The sequence below is a fragment of the Piliocolobus tephrosceles genome, chromosome 6 (assembly GCF_002776525.5).
Source record: "Piliocolobus tephrosceles isolate RC106 chromosome 6, ASM277652v3, whole genome shotgun sequence".
In the NCBI taxonomy this organism is placed as follows: domain Eukaryota; kingdom Metazoa; phylum Chordata; class Mammalia; order Primates; family Cercopithecidae; genus Piliocolobus; species Piliocolobus tephrosceles.
This window is the reverse complement of record NC_045439.1, coordinates 95,678,831-95,697,416: the sequence shown is the minus strand read 5'-3', so window position 1 is coordinate 95,697,416 and position 18,586 is coordinate 95,678,831. Positions and strand designations below refer to the sequence as shown.

General features: G+C 43.6%; 1 protein-coding gene and 1 non-coding gene across 4 annotated transcripts in view; one reads left to right on the top strand and one right to left on the bottom strand.

Annotated features, from left to right (window-relative positions):
- AKAP13 (A-kinase anchoring protein 13) overlaps positions 1-13,702 on the bottom strand; it is a 362,601-nt gene extending 348,899 nt beyond the window's left edge. For all 3 annotated transcript variants that reach the window (XM_026448352.1, XM_026448354.1, XM_026448353.2), the window contains exon 1: positions 13,487-13,702. The gene's annotated coding sequence lies outside the window, so the exon portion shown is untranslated. The remainder of the gene's footprint in view (positions 1-13,486) is intronic.
- On the top strand, positions 4,294-4,355 carry LOC111522940. The gene has a single exon (XR_002725375.1). It is a non-coding gene; the product is annotated as a U7 small nuclear RNA (small nuclear RNA).
- Positions 13,703-18,586: the final 4,884 nt, after the last annotated feature.

Here is an 18,586-nt window from a genome sequence, read left to right as displayed (position 1 = left end):
AAGATCACAATGATTTTCTATTGACTCCAAGATCAACATGGAATTTTAAGCTGGCTACTTTGGATATAATTATATCAAAGTGAAAAAAAATGTGACTTATAGCAGATATAATAAAACTAGAGTTATGTTTATAGTCACAATGTCCCAGATGAAAGTTGTAGTTGACTTGAAAAGCAAACTTAAATCTCTAAACCCTAGTTTTTTCATCAAAAAAGGGAGCAAGAATAATATATATCTTACAGGATTATTGTAAGGAATTAAGAGAATGTAAATGAACATATATAGGTAAACACACAAAAGTTTATTCTTCCCTTTAGCAACTTTACTTTTTTGAAAACACCTTTTAGAAAATGACCTCAAAAAACCTCTCTAGACTGGACATACACACTACTCTATGATCTAAGGATATGCACAGCACCATTTTGGCAGGAATGCCCAAGCAAAAGCTTTGGCTATTACTGCCCACTGACCCATGCATGTCTTTAATCCTTGAAGGGAGGAAGCACCTCAGCCAGCCCGCAAGGCTTCATGTGATAAAAGGAACACTTAGAACTCTAGTTCCCAACTCTTACCGTATTTTTTCCCCCAAATAACTCCCAAACTGCAAACTCTCATCTACAGTTCCTTTGTATTCTGAGCCCAGCCGCTCTGTGTACAAAGCATCCAAGAAGATGCACACCCTGTGTACAAAGCATCCAAAAACCATTTTCTTCCAGCTTGTTAAAGGTAAAAGAAATTATCTCCATGCAATGTCACAACGGAACTCCCTTCTCCCACTCCAGAAACACACCCACGTAGACAAGGCAGAACTCAAATGCCAAGACAAGGATAACAGATTAATTCACAAATACCACCCAAAACATTGAGTATGTTTTTAGAAGTGAGTCATGAATTACTGAAAATGTCAAATTTGTCAAAAGCCCCTGTCAAATCCACCACCTTTACCTTTAGCACAGCTATCACCCAGGAAAAAGAATACTTCTAAAAGTCTAAGTTAATGTTTATGGTATAATTCAGATTTTAAAACAAAATAACTTCAAGCTCAGTTCAATTTTTCTGAAGAGATCTGCCCACCACAATGCAACATAAAGTACTCTTTCAACAAAATGGTGCCACAACTAGCCTGGTGGCAAAAGCATGTGCTAACAATTTTTCCAGGAACGGTTATGGACTCATATCAAAACCACCCAGAGCCAGGTGCAGTGGCGTGTGCCTGTAGTCACAGCAACTAGGAAGGTTGGGGTGGGAGGATCATTTAAACCCAAGAGTTCAAGTCCAGCCTAGGCAACACAGCAAAACCTCATTTCTGGGCGGGGGGGGGGGACCTCTTAATTGATTCCCATCTATGATTAAGATTATTCTGTAATCCCAGAACTTTGGGAGGCCAAGGCAGGTGGATCACGAGGTTAGAAGATCACGACCATCCTGGCCAACATGGTGAAACCCTGTCTCTACCAAAAATACAAAAATTAGCCAGGCGTGGTGGCACACGCCTGTAGTCCCAGTTACTCAGGAGGCTGAGGCAGGAGAATCGCTTGAACCTGGGAGGCAGAGCTTGCAGTGAGCCGAGATAGCGCCACTGCACTCCAGCTTGGGTGACAGAGCGAGACTCCATCTTAAAAAAAAAAAAAAATTATTAAGGGCTCAAATTTTTAAGATAATAGACTATACATAGTAAAATAAAAGGAATGAGTAATATCAGTAACCACAAACAAATGAAACCCACTACCCTAGAAACTCAGCAACTGAGCTCAACCTCAAAAAATAGTAACTCCTTTTATTTTTTTTATTTTATTTTTTTTTTTTTTGAGACGGAGTCTTGCTCTGTCGCCCGGGCTGGAGTGCAGTGGCCAGATCTCAGCTCACTGCAAGCTCCGCTTCCCAGGTTCACACCATTCTCCTGCCTCAGCCTCCCGAGTAGCTGGGACTACAGGCGCCCGCCACCTCGCCCGGCTAGTTTTTTGTATTTTTTAGTAGAGACGGGGTTTCACCATGTTAGCCAGGATGGTCTCAATCTCCTGACCTCGTGATCCGCCCGTCTCGGCCTCCCAAAGTGCTGGGATTACAGGCTTGAGCCACCGCGCCCAGCCAGTAACTCCTTTTATTAAGGATAAGAATAGGGCCAGGCATGGTGGCTCACATCTGTAATCCCAGCACTTTGGGAGGCCGAGGCCCAAGGTCAGGAGTTCAAGAACAGCCTGGCCAAAATGGTGAAACCTCATCTCTACTAAAAATACAAAAATTAGCAAGGCATGGTAATCTCAGCTACTCAGGAGGCTGAGGCAGGAGAATTGCTTGAACCTGGGAGGCAGAGGTTGCAGTGAGCCGAGATCGCACCACTGCACTCCAGTCAGGGTGACAGAGAGAAACTCCGTCTCAAAAAAAAAAAAAAAAAAAAAGAACAAGGGGCCAGGAGCAGTGGCTCACACCTATGATCCCAGCACTTTGGGAGGCCAAGGTGGGTGGATCGCTTGAGTCTAGAAGTTCAAGAACAGCCTGGACAACATGGCAAAACACCATCTCTTCAAAAAGTACAAAAATTAGCTGGGTGTGGTGGCGCACACCAGTGGTCCCAGATGCTCAGGAGGCTAAGGTGGGAGAATCCTTGAGCTCAGAAAGCAGAGGTTGCAGTGAGCCGAGGTCGCGCCACTGCACTCCAGCCTAGACCCTGTCTTTAAAAAAAAAGAAAGAATAAAGACAAATATAAACACTGCAGAAAATCAGAAGATCAAAAGTTACCCTCATCAACTTTGCAGTGGCCTCCTTCTAGACTATCTTCATACATGTGTATGTGAAGTACATTCAAATAATACACTTGCATCACATTAAAACGTCATTATCTTTCCACTATAACCAATATCCTTAAAGACTACAAATGGAAAATATAGTTCAGTAATATTTTTATCATGCTGAGAGAAGAAAAGTTTTCAGCATGTTTGGAATCCTAACTAATTTTGATATAATACGCAAGACAATTGTTTTAGGTCACTACCATCTTCCTTCATTCATATCTAGCCTTCCTTTAATTATTATACATAGTGGTGGTTGTTTTATGACTGTCATGATTACTAACTACTATGCCATGAGCCCCTATTATGGAGCTTTATATATCCCTAATTCCCACTAAAACCTCCCACTCTCCCTTCTCTATCTACAATTCTCTAATTCATACATCCAGTTCAGACCATCACCGAACTCCAGAACTGTATATCCATATGTTTACTGATACCTTCACTTAAAAATTTCACGGACGTCAAACTTAGCATGTCAACAGGGAAATCACAATTTCAACTTCTCAGCAAACTGATTCCACATCTTCCCCATTTATCCAGTTGTTCAGATAAAACACCTAGGAATCGTCCTTAATTTCTTTCTTTCCTTTACACCTTTTTCCAATCTGTAAGTAATCCTATCAGTTCTATTTTCAGTGTACATGGATTCAAACCACTTATCACCACTTTCACTGCTACCACCCTAATCCAAGCCATCATCTTCCCTAGGCTAAACTACTGCAAATCTCTGAACTAGTCTCTCCGTTTCCACTACTGCTCCCTATTCCAAGAGTAAAGTTTTTAAAGCCTAAATCAACTCTTGTCATGCCTTGCTTAAATCCTTCAGCTGTTTCCCACCATACTAAAGAGCCTATTTGATCTGGTCTCTGGCTACACATACAAACCTTATCTCCTCACGCTCTTTCTCACCCATTCCAGCCACACCAGGCTCCCTGTTCATTCTCCCACCGCAGGCCTTCTGCACTTGATGTTCCTTCCATATTGAACACACTTCCTCTGACTCTTCATGTGGCTTGCTTCCTTGACTTTCTTCAGGTCTGTTCAAATCTCACCTCCTCAGTAAGGCCTTGTCTGACCTCCCCAATCTCTGCTAGTACTCTTCATATCCTTCCTAGAATCATCACCACCAGACATGACTGCAATTGTTTGTTCACTCGTTTATTTTCTACTTCCCTCAATAGGATATAGATCAACAGCAGCAACTACAGATGTCACTGAATTTCCATTACCTAGAACGGTGCCTGACAAACAAAAGGTACTTGAAAAAATTTACAAACAACCCTACAAGGTATGTCATATAACTATTTGCCAAAAGAGAAAAGAGAAGATCAGATTTCAGAGACAAATAACTTACCTAAAGCTGCATGGTAAATAAACAGCAAATGCGCCTGAAAGAGCCAGCACTCTACCCACTGACTCACTACAACTTGTGACATAAAGCATATATGCTAGGAAACAAAAACGCAAAAGCAAGCATTCCTACATGAAAACACCAGATCCCAAGTGTTACAGCTCTTTTAGAATTTGTCTAGCAGGTTTTCTGGTTTTCACTGGAAGACTCCCCCAAGGGGGGTGGGGGGCAGAAAATAATAGATTATAGTGATCCTTCTCTTTCTGTTTATCACCATAGGAATTCATTTCTTTGATTAATCTTAGGTATGTACCATGTGCCTCTTCAACTAAAAGATATCTACATTTTTTTTTGTTATTTCCCACAAAATAATGGCTGAGCTACTATCAGAAGACAGTCAACAAATACTTCTTTTTTATACTCCCAAAGATTTTGAGAATCCTGTAATGAAACTTTCTGAGCCACCAACAAAGCATACTCACCCAAAGGACTTCAGTTGCTAACCACGACACAGTAACTGGATCCAGATTTATCCTGCCATTCTCCCCAACTACTAGAAAAGTGGACAAAATGTATGGGGCAGCAAACCTTTAGAGCCTGGACAACAGGCAACACAGAACTGCAATCCCAAAGAGAAGGGAACAAATAAGATAAGCCCTAAAATTGCCCCAGCTTTCTGGCTGGAGGTACCTTTTAGACCATGGTGAAATGAGGAGGATCAAGCACAACATGGCAGCTTTGTCAAGTTTAGAAGACAAACATAGCTTGGAAAGGCTAAGGAGTCTGAAAACTGCAGAGTACAAGAGAAAAGGAGGGAGTTGCATGAAAAAGGAGCTCCAGAAATCAGCATAGAGGCCGATGAGTCTCACACTTAGTAGTAAGCCAAGCATGCACGTTGTAAAAATACATGAGGGCAAACCAAGAATCACCCAGGAACTGTAAGCTAAATGATCCCCAAAGTTCATGCAAGGCTGGGAGACATTTGTGTTCTCAACTGCCAGAATAGAATCCTCACAGGAAGTCCAATTCTTCAATGAAAACTACAGGGGCTTCATGCCTTAGTAATGGGGTGTAGCAAGCAACTTAAACCCGTAAGTTTGGCAACTTAACTTGCCAAAACAAAGTATGATACTCTTTAAAGCAATGGTTCTTGTGTTTGAAATAACTTTACCCCTGAGGAGACATTTGACATTTAACAGATAAGGACTCAACAACTATCATGAATATTATACATATGATCAAGAATCTATTTTTAAAATGAACATAACTGGAAACAAATGGAAGAAATAAAAAAAGATTCAGTAGCAAATGGAACCCAAAGACATGTAAAAAATAATACATCATGACTAAATGAGTATTATCACAAGAATGCAAAGCTATTTCAACATATTACACCAGACTAAATAAGAAAAAACATATGATTATATAAATACAGAAAAACCTTTGACAACATTCAATAGCTATTCATGACAAAAACTCTCAGCAAATTAAACATAGACGGCAACTTCCTCAACTTGATAAAAGACATCTACAAAAACAAACACCTATGGCTACCATCATTTTAATGGTCAAACACTCAGTGTTTTCCCCTCTAACATCAGGAAAAAGGAAAGGATGCCCACTTGTAAAATTCCTATTACACATTATACTGAGGGTCCTAGACAGTTCAGCAAAGTAACAAAAAGAAATCACACCCGGCGCAGTAGCTCACGCTTGTAATCCTAGCACTTTGGGAGGCCAAGGCAGGCAGATCACTTGAGGTCAGGAGTTTGAGACCAGCCTGGTCAACATGGTGAAATCCGGGCTCTACTTAAAAAAAAAAAAAAATACAAAAATTAGCCGGATGTGACAGCATGCACCCGTAATCCCAGCTACTTAGGAGGCTGATGCATGAGAATCACTTGAACCTGGGGGGCTACAGGTTGCAGTGAGCCAAGATCGCACCACTGCACTCTAGCCTGGGCCACAGAGCAAGACTCTATCTCAAAAAAAAAATAAAAAAGGAAAAGAAAGTACACAAAGTGAAAACGAAATCAAACTGCCCTTATTTGCCAATTACATTACTGCCTATGCAGAAAATTCCAAAAATCTACAAAAAAAGCATCTATTACTAAAAATGAGTTTAGCAAGGGTGTAGGATCCAAGGTCAGCATATAATATAAAATGATATTTCTATATACCAGCAATGAACAACTGGAAATTGAGAAGTATCATTCACAACAGCACCACAACACATGAAACACATGTATGAGATTACAAAACACATGCAAGATCCAATTGCTAAAAACTACAAAACACTAATCAAAAATCTAAGGTCTAAATAAATAGATATACCATGTTCATGGCTCATTATTAAAATGTCAATTGCCCCTAACTGATTTCCAGCTTCAACACAATGCCAATCAAAAACCCCAGTAGGCTGGGCATGGTGGCTCATGCCTGTAATCCCTACACTTTGGGAGGCCACAGTGGGAAGATCACTTCATCCTGGGAATTTGAGACCAGCCTGGGCAACACAGAGAGACTCTGTCTCTATAAAAATAAAAAAATTAGCCAGGCATGGTAGTGCATGACAGTGATCCCAGCTACTTGGGAGGCTGACGTAGGAGAATCGCTTGGGCCCAGAAGATCAAGGCTGTGGTAAGCGGTGATCGTACCACTGCATTCCACACTTGGCAACTGAGTGAGACCCTATCTTTTTTTTTTTTTTTTTTGAGAAGAACTCTCGCTCTGTCACCCAGGCTGGAGTGAAGTGGCGCAATCTCGGCTTACTATAACCTCCATCTCCCGGGTTTAAGCAATTCTCCTGTCTCAGCCTCCCAAGTAGCTGGGATTACAGGACCCACCACCACACCCAGCTATTTTTTTGTATTTTTAGTAGAGACGGGGTTTTGCCATGTCGGCCAGGCTGGTCTCGAACTCCTGATCTCAGGTGATCCTCCCGCCTCAGCCTCCCAAAATGCTAGGATTACAGGCATGAGTCACCACACCTGGCCGAGACATCATCTTAAAAAAAAAAGAAGAAAAATCCAGCAGGACTTGTAGATAACAGCAAGATCAATCTAAAATATGCACAAAAAAGCAATGCAACTAAAATACTCAAAAAAAATTCTGAAAAATAATAAAATAACTCACACTACCTGATTTTAAAACTTACTCTAAGGTGACAGTAATCAACAGTGAGGTGATAGAGAAATGAAAGACACAGATCAATGGAATAGGAGAGAGAATCCAGAAACAGATTCACACATTTATGACCAACTTGCAAAAAAAAAAAAAAAAAAAGGGCACAAAGGTAATCAACAGAGAAAGGACAGTCTTTTCAAAAACTTGCTGGAAAAATTGTAAATCCATCCACAAAAAAATAAGCTCAAAGCATACCTTGTACCATTTAGGAAAACTAACTCAAAGCAGATAATAAACTTAAATATAAAATTTTAAAGGATAAAACTTATAGGAGAGCCAGGCACAATCACTCACGCCTGTAATCACAGCACTTTGGGAGGCTAAGGTGGGCAGATCACTTGAGGTCAGGAGTTCGAGACCACCCTGGCCAACATGGTGAAACCCCATCTCTACTAAAAATATAAAAATTAGTCAGGTGTGGTGGTGGGTGCCTGTAATCCCAGCTACTTGGGAGGCTGAGGCAGGAGAATTGCCTGAACCCAGGAGACGGAGGTTCCAGTGAGCAACATCTCGCTCACTCCAGCCCGGATGACAGAGCGAGACTCCATCTCTAAAAAAAAATAATAACTTCCAGGAGAAAATACAGGGGAAAGTCTTTGAGCTCTTAAGTTAGGCAAAGATTTCTAAACTATTATATCAAAAGCATGATCCACTCGGGGGGAAAAAAAAACCCAAAACTAAACACTGGACATCATAAAAATTAAGAACTTTGGCTCTTCAAAAGACATTATTAAGACAAGCAGGCTGGGCACAGTGGCTTGCGCCTGTAATCCCAGCACTTTGGGAGGCCGAGGCAGGTGGATCACTGGAGGTTAGGAGTTCGAGGCTGAGGCAGGAGAATGGCGTAAACCTGGGAGGCGGAGCTTGCAGTGAGCTGAGATCCGGCCACTGCACTCCAGCCTGGGGAACAGAGCCAGACCCCGTCCCAAAAAAAAAAAAAAAAAAAATACAAAAATTAGCCGGGATTGGTGGTGTATGCCTGTAATCCCAGCTACTCGGGAGGTTAAGGCAGGAGAATCACTTGAAACCAGGAGGCAGAGGTTGCAGTGAGCCAAGATCACACCACTGTACTCCAGCCTGGGTGACAGAGTGGAACTCCATCTCGAAACAAACAAAAAAAGACATTTATTAAGACAAGTAAAAACAGACTAGGAGAAAATATTTGCAAATCATATATTTGATTCCAGAGTATATCCAAAAACTTTTTTTTAAGCAAAAGATTTTGAATTGACATCAAAGAATGACAAATAATAGATGAAAAGATACTTAATATCATTAGTCATTGGGCAAATGAATAAAAAGGCTACATTCCGTGTGATTCCATTTTGACAACATTCTTGAAAAGGCAAAAAAACCATGGAGACAGGAAACAGATCAGCAATTTCCAGAGTCTGGAGGTAGAGAACGGGTTGAGTACAAAAGGGCTAAGAAGAATTCTGGAGAATGAAGAAACTGTCCTATTTGAAGCAGCGGATATATGAATGTATACACCTGTTAAAACTCAGAGAATGTTACACTAAAATGGCTGAATTTTAGTGAATGTGAACTATACATATGAATAACTAAAGAATGAAAAAAAGAGACTAAAGAGACATAATGATGTGCTGAGTGAACTTGAATTTTACCCTGTCCAAACTTTTTCTTAATCAACTGTAAAAGATATTTGGGGGACAAATACAGAAAGTTGAATAGGTACTGAATAACATTATAGAATTAATGTTAATCTTTCTTGTGAATAACTGCAGTTGGTTATGTAGAAAAAGGGTCAGCAAATTTCTGTAAAAGGCCAGATAGTAAATATTTTCTGCTTTGTGGATCACACGATCTCTGCTGTAACTACTCAACTCTGCCACTATAGCACCAAAGTACCCAGAGAAGACCTTACAGAGTGATGTAAATGGTAAAAAACCTCACACCTTTTCCTTCTCTGCCATCCTAGCATCCATATCATACAAACACAGATATCCACCTTCCCCAGGCACTGAACACAGCATTGCCCCACACAAATGTTCATACAATCACAGTATTTCAGTACAAGGTCCAGCAAGGTCTGACAAAAACGCACCATCCATTCATCTATTTATAACGTCACAATCAACTTGCAGGTGGACAAGAAAACTATAAATATGAGGACAAATGCATGAAACAAACTGTCTTCCACTGACCAGTGAGGATAGATGTATGACACAAGCTTTCTCTTTATTTATTTATTTATTTATTTTTATTATTTTTTTTTTTTGAGACGGAGTCTCGCTCTGTCGCCCAGGCTAGAATGCAGTGGCATGATCTCGGCTCACTGCAACCTCCACCTCCTGGGTTCAAGCCATTCTCCTGCCTCAGCCTCCCAAGTAGCTGGGATTAAAGGCATCCGCCACCCTGCTGGGGTAGTTTATTTTTAGTAGAGATGCGGTTTCACTATGTTGGCCAGGCTGGTCTTGATCTCCCGACCTCAACTGATCTGCCCGCCTTGGCCTCCCAAAGTGCTGGGATTACAGGCATCAGCCACCACGCCAGGCTATGAAACAAACTTTCTTTCACCCATGGCTTTCTCCTCTCTCCCCATTTACAGCAGTAAGACAGCCTAACCTGGGAAAGACAGAGAGAGAGGAAAGCTACTTCCAAATGGACACCTGTCCCCATCAGTTATAACCAAGTCTATTCAAGTGCTAAATGTTAACTTTAAAAGAAGGGAACATCAAAAGTCCAAGATTCTTCGCCTAGCTTTGTCAGGAATGGTTTTACCCTCAATCTGTAAGTGTGATCAAATATAATTTTTAAAGGTTTACCCTCAATCTGTAAGTTTGACCAAATATAATTTTTAAAGGTTTACTACAATCTCTTCATCAGAAAACTAATGGAAAAATGGAATAAAATCTACAGAAATGTCCTTAACAGGTAAATATTTCTAGAATGTATCTATTCCATCTGGTACTGTAAGTATTCTAAACTATGCTAATACAACTGATTTAAATCACAGCTTTCTTCTGTAAATGGTGGTACCTTTAAAGTGTTATCTTGAAGGGGAAGTGAGTGATTTGCTCATGTCTCTGTACTGAACTAACACTGTTAACATCCAGTCCAGTTCCACCTTAAAGAAGTCTGAGAAATACAGATATAATCCACACTTGTTATTTGTCAAGACTAGGGTAAAATAAAGAAAATTGGAACACATATCCTCTTATGACTGATGTACTGAAAACAATCCATCTCTCACTGTTTCCTAAATAGCACAGTCACAAAGAGCTCTACCCTACCAAGCACTCTGCAAGTCCCACTCTCAAAGGAAGACTCACAGGTGACCGAGAAGATAAACTCGCTATTGTTCCCATTATCCTTCAGCTCATCTGGCACCTTTGAAGAAATAGATTTAGATAAGACTCACAAGTCTCAAGGCCCCTTCTTTATGAAAGAATTAGCTAAGCCTCTATACACAGAAGCATCAGACTTTTAAGAATGCTTAAGTAAAAATGTATCAAAATTATTATCATTACAGCTACCATGAAATAGCTACTTACTCCATGTTAGATACTGCAGTTAAGTACCTCACAAAGTTTCACTGATTTCTAAGAACACTGCAAAGCATGTTACTAACCCTTAGGGAGAAGGAAACTGAAGCTCTGAGAGGCTATGCAACTAGTCAATGGAAATGTGGGGATCTGAACTCTACCTAGCTCCAAAGGGTGTACTTTTTTAATTTCTAATGTTTTCCCAATTTCACAATGGAGGTACAGTTGTCACTACAATTTTAATAATTTCACCAGCTGGGTGGGGTGGCTCACATCTGTAATTCAAACACTGTGGGAGGCTGAGGTGGGAGGATGGCTTGGATCCCCGGGAGACAACTGGGAAACAGTGAGATTCCGACTCTAAAAAAATAATAATTTCACCAAAACGGCAGGGGGGTGGGCAGATTTCTAAATCGGAATCTCGTTGAAATCCTTAGAGCACTAGTTAAGCCCCACTTCTTTTCAAAAAATAACTGACAGGTTTAAAAAAAGGTTAGAAGTCCTTTTAAAGTAAATTTCATCACAGATCTGCAAGCGAACTGTCATTTTAGACAAGTCCCTAGAGTTAGTGGCTTTCTCCTGTGTACGCTGGCTACCACTAGGCAGTAAAAATAATTTACCCAATTCAAACAAATACCGTGCCTGCACTATGTTAAGACTACTGGCAAAGAGGGTACAAAGCTAAGTAAAGTCTATCACAGCACTCAAGGAGTTAAGGACTAGAGAAGGAGTCCATTTATACTACAGTATGTGTGCAGTTACCATTTAGTCAAGGCAAACGAAGTGTGAGAAATCCTAAAACAATAGTACCTACAGGGTAACATGCCATCACCGCCCAGAGAAGGAAAGCAACTGGTGCACTCGTCACGTTATGTTGTCAGCAGTACTTGCTTACATTGTGTCCCTCCCTGAAAATCCCCTCCAACCTCTGTCAACCAACCTCCTTCCCCACAATCACACACACAACCACACAACCAGGAAGGGAAGCCATCGAACGAGTATTCTGAATCCTAAAAGTGGCTCTGTAGTTTAAAGTGCAACGCCTGTGCCTGAAGAAAATTTGTATTTAGCTTCATCAGGTGAAGAAAATTGGTTTTGTAACACAAGGCCCACCAAACCAGAAAAGCCCAGGAACGCTTCTCCAAATGACCCACTTAGCATGAGAAATCACTCAGAGCAAACTGACACACACAGTATTTCTCAAATTTTTCATTTAGCAGAAGGTAAAGGAATACAACTGAAGTTAACAGTAAACGACACTCTGGCCATTTTGCTCCACTATGAATGACAGACATTTAAGCTAGTTGCATCTGGGGAACTGAAACAGAATCATGTTCATATCATAGGTCACATAAACCAAACACAGTGGAATACGTGCACCCGAACTTGGCAAAATTTGTACTTAATGCAGCCTGCAAATCCCCAAGAGTCCACGACGGAACACAAAAACAGTAACAATGATTTATCTCAACTGATCTTAGCTTCTTCACAAACTTGCCAATAATGAACCTTTCAAGAACTGCACCGTTTGTCCTCATCTGGACAATCCAATGGTTTAGAAAAACTGAAGAAACTGCTTCTTCGAAAAATAAAACAATTGTTGCGGGGGAGTACTAACAACAGCAACAAAAGGCACACTGGTTTTTACTGAACTGAAGCAAGAAACTCTCCAAACAACTTCATTAAGCAGTGTCATAGCAAAGAATGAACACCAAAATACCGCTCAATCCAACTTTCATTGTGAATTCCGGGATGTAGAAAATTAAATGTGACGGTATCACTCTGCTATAAAAACTATTTCCAAAACAAAACAAACCTATCTACCCCCTTTCTTGATTTTTTTTTTTTTTTTTTTTTTTTTTTTTTAGATAAAGTTTTAGGGTTTTTCCTTTTTTCAACTTCACATACTTACTGGCTTTGCAAAAAAAAAAAAAAAATGGCAGTGAGCCATATTTACCAAAAAAAAAAAAAGTTTTGTTTGGTCTCAAAGTATAGCTGCAAGCTGAGCCGGCTGCACGGGTCCCAGAGTGCGTGGGGACCTCACGGGTCTCCTGGGCCGCTCGCCTCCGACAGGCGCGGGTCAGCCAGGCCGCGCCCCCGAGAAGCCGCGGAGAGGCCCCGACCCGACAGGCGGGCGCGGCCCGCCGTGTTTACCGTCCGCGTTGGCCCCGGGGAGCCGCTCCCTCGCGCCCGCAGCACTTGTTCGCGGCGCGGACTCCACACCGCGACCGCCCGCCTCAGGGAAGAAATGAGCCCGCCCAGGCGGCGCCGACCCGGGGACCCGGGGCAGGGATTCGGGGCCTCGCTGGGGGCGGAGCGCCTGAGGGAGCATCCGCGGCCAGGCGCGCCCCCCACCCGGAAAGCCGCGACCGCCCCCAAGTTGGGCTGCGGAGTGGGAGGCGCGCCGAGCCCCAAGCAGACAATGCGGGAGAAGGGTGATCCGAAGGGAGGAGGGGTCCGCAGAGCTAAGGTCCCGGCGCGGCCCGGCGACCCGTCAGTCCCGCCCGCCCCCGAAACCCCCGCAGCCCCCGACCCTCCTCCGGGGCCCGCCCCACCGAGCAACCGCAGGGGACTGGCCGCACTCCGCACCCCGACCCCTCCTCAAAAGCACAAAACTTCCCCCAACTCAGCCAACTAAGTTGCGCTCTCACCGTGCGGCTCCCGGGGCTCCCCCGCGGGCCGAGCCGGGACAGCTCCTCACCTTCGCCGCAGAGAAAGACAATAGGCGACCGCTCCCCCAGCGGCGGCTAAAGCGGCGGCAACCGAGGCGAGCAATGGACACGGCAGTCTCGGCGGAGCACAGGCACTTCACCGCGGCAGCTCGGGCTCCGCGCTGGCCCAGCACACAGCCCCAGCCCACCCGCGCATGCGCCGAAAGCTGCTCGGGGGTGGGCGGGGCACGCGGACGGGCGGTAATGCCTGCGAGTCCTCCAGTGAGTACACGCGGAGCAAGAACTGCGAGCTGGGATTGCACGGCAGAGCTGCCCATCCCGCTCCACGAGACCAATAGTAAAGCTCCTGGGCGGGGCACTCAGGTTGCTAAGGGAGGCTGAGGTTGACCGCCGCTGCTGCTCGGCGGCAAAGTGATCAAAGTAGGGTGGCTGGCAGAGGCTGCTCTGGGAAATGCCCACCCACGGTCTCCTCTCCACCCTGTCTCCAGAAACCGCCCTTCTTCTGTGTGCCGGTGGTTACCCGAGCTGCAGCACTTAGCCACACATCGTGAAATTATTTACTCCTCTATTTCCCCCACTTCAACTCAGGAAGTGAGGTTTAGTCTTCTGTGTGCACAGCCTAGGACAGTCGAAGGTATTAGGTATTAAATATAGGTATTAAACAAGTGTTGGATGGATGCAAGGCACTATGGCGGAATCACAATTGTGACAGTGCATTCCGTGAACTTTTGGCTACTAGATCACCGCAAAGTCATTCCGTGTTCGAGCTGCAAATGACCTCAGCAATCATCTGGTTGCTCTGAGAAACAAAGTGTGGTCCGGGTACCAACGGTGCCGGTAACCATCGACCCACAGAGGAAGGGCGGTTTCTGGAGACAGGGCGGAGAATATATTAGTACACGAAGAAACTTCTTTTTTCAAATAGTTAAGTATTTCTAGTGCGCATTAGGAGGGAAATGCCTATCACGTCAAACCATTGTTTCATTAATGTTATTTCTTAGGTCAAATAAAAAGTGGTGAAATACGAATGCACTTCAAGAAAAATGTTAAGTAAAAAATTGAGACACTTTATGCAGTTCAAGAACGTGTAAAACTAGTTGACAGTGATTGAAGTAAGAACAGTGGTGAGGCAGGAAGAGGTTGTTGGCTGGGAAGGAAGAGGAGGGAACCCTCTGGGGTGCTGGTTCTGTATTTTGACCTGGGTAATGGATAACAAAAGTATATATATGAATAAAAAAATACATCCAGTGCACTTACGATTAGTGCACTTTACACATTTTAAATATATATATATATATATATATTTTTTTTTTTTTTTAATTTGAGACGGAGTCTCGCTCTGTCGCCCGTGCTGGAGTGCAGTGGCCAGATCTCAGCTCACTGCAAGCTCCGCCTCCCAGGTTTACGCCATTCTCCTGCCTCAGCCTCCCGAGTAGCTGGGACTACAGGTGCCCGCCAGCCCGCCCGGCTAGTTTTTTGTATTTTTTAGTAGAGACGGGGGGGTTTCACCGTGTTAGCCAGGATGGTCTCGATGTCCTGACCTCGTGATCCGCCCGTCTCGGCCTCCCAAAATGCTGGGATTACAGGCTTGAGCCACCGCGCCCGGCCTAAATATGTATTTTTAATGTCAATTTTTAAAAATCTGGTACAGGGTATACCCCCACCACCGCCCCTCCCAAAAAAAGCAAAGATGCAAATGACTGCCATTTGGGAAACACTGATCCAGGCCGGCTCATTAGCAGTGACCAAACACCTGAGAAAGGGTATTGTGAATTCCTCATGTGTGTACCAGGAACTTCCAATGTTGAATAGCTCCAAACCTCAGAAATGCTCTTAATGTTGAGCTCTAGTGCTCACATATACTTTCTTGTTTTGTCTTTTTTCTTTCTTTCTTTCTTTCTTTCTTTTTTTTTTTTTTTTTTTTTTTTTGAGGCAGAGTTTCTCTCTTGTTGCCCAGGCTGGAGTGCAATGGTGCGATCTCAGCTCACTGTAACCTCCACTTCCAGGGTTCAAACGATTCTCCTGCCTCAGCCTCCCAAGTAACTGGGATTACAGGCACCCACCACCACACCTGGCTAATTTTTTTTATTTTTAGTAAAGACGGTGTTTCACCATGTTGGCCAGGCTGGTCTCAAACTCCTCTATTTCCCCCACTTCAACACAGGAAGTGGGGTTTAGTCCTCAGGTGATCCACCCACCTTGGCCTCCCAAAGTGCTGGTATTACAGGCATGAGCCACCGTACCCAGCCCTATTTTCTTAATTAACCCTCACCGAATGGCTTTAAAAAAAAAAAAAAAGGCCGGGCGCGGTGGCTCAAGCCTGTAATCCCAGCACTTTGGGAGGCTGAGACGGGAGGATCACGAGGTCAGGAGATCGAGACCACCCTGGCTAACACGGTGAAACCCCGTCTCTACTAAAAACTACAAAAACTAGCCAGGCGAGGTGGCGGTGCCTGTAGTCCCAGCTACTCGGGAGGCTGAGGCAAGAGAATGGCATGAACCCGGGAGGCGGAGCTTGCAGTGAGCTGAGATCCGGCCACAGCACTCCAGCCTGGGTGACAGAGCGAGACTACGTCTCAAAAGAAAAAAAAAAAGGCCAAACATGCCCAGTTCTTGATGTGAAAATATTTCTGTATCACTTCATTGTGCTGCTCACCCTCTTCCACTGTTCTCTAATCTGTCCTTGTTGATATTTAAAAGCTGGCACAAGGCCTGGCACAGTGGCTCACACCTGTAATCCCAGCACTTTGTGAGGCTGAGGAGGGCAGATCACTTGAGCCCAGGAGTTCGAGACCAGCCTGGGCATCAGTTGAAACCCTATCTGTACCTAAAAATACAAAAGTTAGCCAAGCATGGTAGCCCAAATCTCAGCTACTTGGGAGGCCGAGGTGGAAGGATTGCTTGAGCCCGGGAGGCAGAGGTTGCAGTGAGCCAAATCCTGCCACTCTACTCCAGCCTGGGTGACAAAGCCAGACCCTATTTCAAAAAAAAAGCTGGCACAGAAAGAGAAGACACCTGGATCCTAGACCTGACTGACGGCCTCAAAGGACCCTGTCAGGAGCTGGTCACTTCTCAAAGAACCTCAGTCTTCTGTGAAGCAAGAGTTCTAACCAAGAAAATCACTTGAACCCTAACATTTGATAACCCAGTGACCTTCTCACTTAGAACCTGGCTTGTTTGTTTCAAAGGCAGCAGTAAATGTTACCATGTCATCTTTCTACGGACATTGACAACACCATTCCCTGCTCCCTGCCTCAGCAGGATTTACACCTTTCCAGTGGGCTGCAGGAAAAGTTAAGAGTCTAGCACTTCTCGAATTTACTGTGCTTACAAATCACCTGGGAGAGTTTGTTAAATGTGGGTTCTGATTCAGTGAGTTTGGGGTGGGATCCGGGATTCCGCATTTCTAAAAAGCTCCCAGGTGCTAGTGATGTAGCTATTCTGAAACCTGACTCTTTTTTTTTTTTTTTTTTTTTTTTGAGACAGAGTCTCACTGTATTGTCCAGGCTGGAGTGCAGTGGCATGATCTCGGCTCACTGAAACCTCCGCCTCTCCTGTTCAAGCGATTCTCCTGCCTCAGGCCCTCAAGTAGCTAGGATTACAGGTTTGCATCTCCACACCTGGCTAGTTTTTGTATTTTTAGTAGAGACAGGGTTTCACCATATTGGCCGGGCTGGTCTTGAACTCCTGACCTCAGGAAATCTGCCCGCCTCGGCCTCCCAAAGTGCTGGGATTACAGGCATGAGCCACCATGCCCAGTCTGAAACCCAACTTTGAAGGCAAGAGTCTACCCTAAATTCCCCAAACGGCTAAGCCCTCTGTCCTCTTTGGGAATTCCTAAATTGTTATCTGCGTGACTGATGCCGTCTCATCATTCAGGCCTCAGCTCAAATGATCCTTCTCAGAGAAATCTTCCTTGGCTACCCTCCCTAAATTGACTCACTCTCATCTAGTCCCTCTCTTGCATATTTCCATATGCAATTATTGGTTTTTTCCATAGCATTTATCTCAATCTGAAAGTACCTTATTTATCGTGTGTGTTTATTGGCTCCTTCCACTATAATGTAAGCTCCTTGAAGTATGCTGTGTTTACCCCCTCTCTCCTGCCCCTCTAATAGTATCTGGTTCACAGTATGGACTCAATAAATGTTTCACATTAGTGAATTTGCACAGAAGAAGCTATTATAAGGAGCCTTCAAACTGAGTGTCCCTGATACTAAAGACTTGTTCTTCGAAGGTATACCAAATATTTCTACACAGTATGCCCCATTTCACAGAAAGAGATTGCAGGTTTGATCATTTTCTCGTGCACTGTGAGTAAGTTTGCAAGCCAGGAAAGATACCTTACTAAGCGGTGGTGGGGTTTTGTATCTCTGAACTATCTCTCCATTGACTTCTGTCTTCCCAACTGATTTACACAGATTCTATATAATACCTAAAAATATAACAAGAATAAATCCCATTTTACAGAGAGTTCCTGGTAATGCCAAAGCAAAGAAAAAACAAAAGTAACACAATTAAAAGAGCATAAATTTCTCTGGAAGCCCACACTGTGTAACATGTCCACTTTGATAACAGAAACACTGGAACAAACGTGTCCCAGCGTTCCTTCACAGCAGTGGACATTGCATTGCTTTTGTGATAGAAATAGTGCCCTCATCATGCTTTGAGAGCTTCCACTCTCAGCTCCTTGCTTGATGCGAAGCCAGCTCTACCACAGCCCCAATTCCATGGCCTCAGCATGGAATGCAGACCTGACTCTCCTGATGTATCCTATCCGCGGGCAACAGTGACTACTTCCATACTACTCTGCTGGAACTAGGGTCTTGCTTGACTGGAGTATTTGTCTCCGTTAAATGGAATCTGGAAGGATATGCCTGTCAGCCATCTTGTCACCATAAAGAAAGAACCTTTAGAATGGAACTGAAACAGTGGAAAGTAAACAGAGATGATTTTCTTAGTTGAACTAGTTGAACTGCTGAATCCAGCAATGTAGACTTTTCAATCCTATAGGCCAATAAAGCCTGGCACAGTGGAGGTTTCTGTCACTTGCATCCAGAAGAGTTGTAATTGCCACAT